We start from the raw sequence: 2,886 nt of genomic DNA, 5'->3' as shown, positions 1-2,886 counted from the left end.
GACATCTGCTGCAACACTTGTTCCTTTCATCTTTATTTTAGATTGTTGACATTTGCCCCTATCTTGTCGCGTCATTGACCTAGATGCAGATTGAGGGAAATGAGTTCTGACTCAAACAATGAATTTTCATTTTACCATGCCTCTAAGATGCACCCTTTTCAAATCTGAATATTTCCACGAATCCAGTAGTCTGTCGGTTGATAGACTTCCTTTGCTTTGTGTTGAATTACAATCATATTTCTTTCATGTGTTGGTCCTTGGCTTTTCCTCATACAATTGAAAAGACTGGTAGCAAGTTTTGAAATCTTTTCTCTCTTATTTTGACACAGACTTGACTTAAAGTGTAAAGAAATGACGGTGACTTTTATTTTGATAGATGACATAAAAAGACAACAATATGAACATGTAAACGAAAGAAAAGGGAAATGTCCCTTATTCAAAAAGAAAACTTATTTGAATACGACAACCAAATCCAATGATTATGACATATATTTTGGATTAACCTGCCTGATCTTCCTATCCAAACTTCCCATTTGTTGTTAAGTTCGTTCCTTTGCCGCTGAGCCGCTTCTTCAAATCCATTGGACTCATATATATCATTCAATTGACGACATCTTAAAAGACTTTCGCCAACAAATCTCTTTCCTTTTTACTTTTCTCTCAAACTCGCCATCGCCTCACGGTTCCCATAAGAGTTTTCACCAATAAGACTCTCTCATTTTTATTTCTCTTAACTCTCCATCGTCCTATGGTGCCTGTGAGGATTTTCACCAGTAAGACTCTCATTTTTATTTCTTTCCTGATTTCTTATGCTAAGGAAGACAAGTATTACCCCATAATGTATCATCATATCCATTGAATGTTTAGCCTTATCATTATCAAAGATTGATCTGAAAGACTTTCTTTGGTTGTAACTTGGCTTTTGGATAAGGTTAGAAAAGGATGGCAAGAGGCTCAAATAACACTTGAAGTGGAGGTGGGACTTACAACATTTGGAATCGACTCAATTAACTCATGCCCCAGTTTTGTTAACTAGGTGACTCTAAAATATTTATTTGGTTGGACCGAGCCCTGAATAGGGCATCCTATGTATCTCACTCCCGAGAAAAGAGAATCAGGTAGCATGTAGTTCCATCAGCTTGTTCTTTGTTTTGATCTAATTTTCTCTTCTCTTTTTTTTCTTTTATTATTATTATTATTATTATTTTAACTTTATTTTGATTCCAAAAGAGGGATATGAAAGAAAAATAGAACTAAGCTCAAACGGGGTAAACAAAGGATGACACAATGTTTGGATAGCAGAATGAAATGCCTTCATCATATCAATCTTAAAAATTGCAGGTACTAAACATGCCATAAAATCAACAAAGGATGAAATATCATACATAATATCTTTTGACTGCATCAGTATTGATAGTCATTTCTGCCATTTTGCCTTCAATATCTGTCAAATATAAGGCTCCATTGGGCAACACTTTCTTCACAATGAAGGGACCTTTCAAGTTCGGGGAGAACTTGTCTTTCGCTTCAACCTGGTGAGAGAGGATATGCTTCAATACCAACTGATCAACTTCAAAATGCATGGGTCATACCTTTTGTTATACACTCGAGACATTCTCTTCTAATATAATTAGCCATGACATACCGAATTTAGCCTTTTTTCCTCAATCAAACTCAATTGTTCAAGTCGGGTTTTGACCCACTCATCATCATTAATCTCTGCTTCCACAATGACTCGAAGAGAAGGAATTTGAACTTCTGCAGGAATGACTGCTTCTGTCCCATACACCAATAAATATGGAGTTGCCCCTATTGAAGTGCGAACAATAGTGCGATAACCTAGCAATGCAAATGACAACTTCTCGTGCCATTGTCTAGACCCTTATTACCATTTTCTGCAGTATCTTCTTGATATTCTTATTGGCAGCTTCCACAACGCCATTAGCCTTTGGATGATATGGAGCGGAATTTCAATGTACAATCTTAAACTGTTGACACACTTCTTACATCAAATGACTATTGAGATTGGCAGTATTGTCTGTAATGATCATCTTTGGAATTCCAAACCTATAAATGATGTTGGCATGAACAAAATCTACCACCGCTTTCTTTGTTACTGACTTGAAAGTTACTGCTTCTACCCACTTTGTAAAGTAATCAATGGCCACCAAAATGAATCTATACCCATTTGATGCTTTCGGCTCAATCGACCCAATCACGTCTATCCCCAAGCTACAAAAGGCCATAGGGCAGCCATTGCATGCAACTCAGCAGGAGGAGAATGTATCATATCACTGTGTACCTGGCATTGATGACACTTTCGAACAAATCAAATAGAATCCCTCTCCATAGTAAGCCAGTAATAACCTACTCTGAGAATCTTCTTTGACAAGACATAACCATTCATATGAGGCCCGCATACTTTGGAGTGAACTTTAACCATGATTGCCAAAGCTTCTTTTGTATCTACACACCTCAAAAGTCCCAGATCTGGGGCTCTCTTGTATAAGACTCCCCCGATTAAGAAAAATCCACTAGCCAAATGTCTAATAGTCCTTTTTTTATCATTGGTGGCATGTGCTGGGTATTCCTCCGACTGGATGTACTGCTTGATATCAAAGAACCAAGGTTCAACTGTATTACAATAAGCGTGTTGATCATGACTCTATATATGCACTGGATTGATTTAGTCCTTATCAGGATGTTGGAGCATTGAAGACAAAGTGGCCAAAGTATCAGCAATCTCATTACGGATTCTTGGAATATGCCTAAACCTTACAGACACAAACCGTTGACATAGATCTTTCAAGCATTGTACGATACGATATTAGCTTTAAATCTTGCGTCTCTCAATCAACTTGAATTTGATGGATGAGCAAATCGGAA

This window comes from Capsicum annuum, chromosome 3 (assembly GCF_002878395.1).
Source record: "Capsicum annuum cultivar UCD-10X-F1 chromosome 3, UCD10Xv1.1, whole genome shotgun sequence".
In the NCBI taxonomy this organism is placed as follows: Eukaryota; Viridiplantae; Streptophyta; class Magnoliopsida; order Solanales; family Solanaceae; genus Capsicum; species Capsicum annuum.
Note: the sequence above shows the minus strand (reverse complement) of the source record.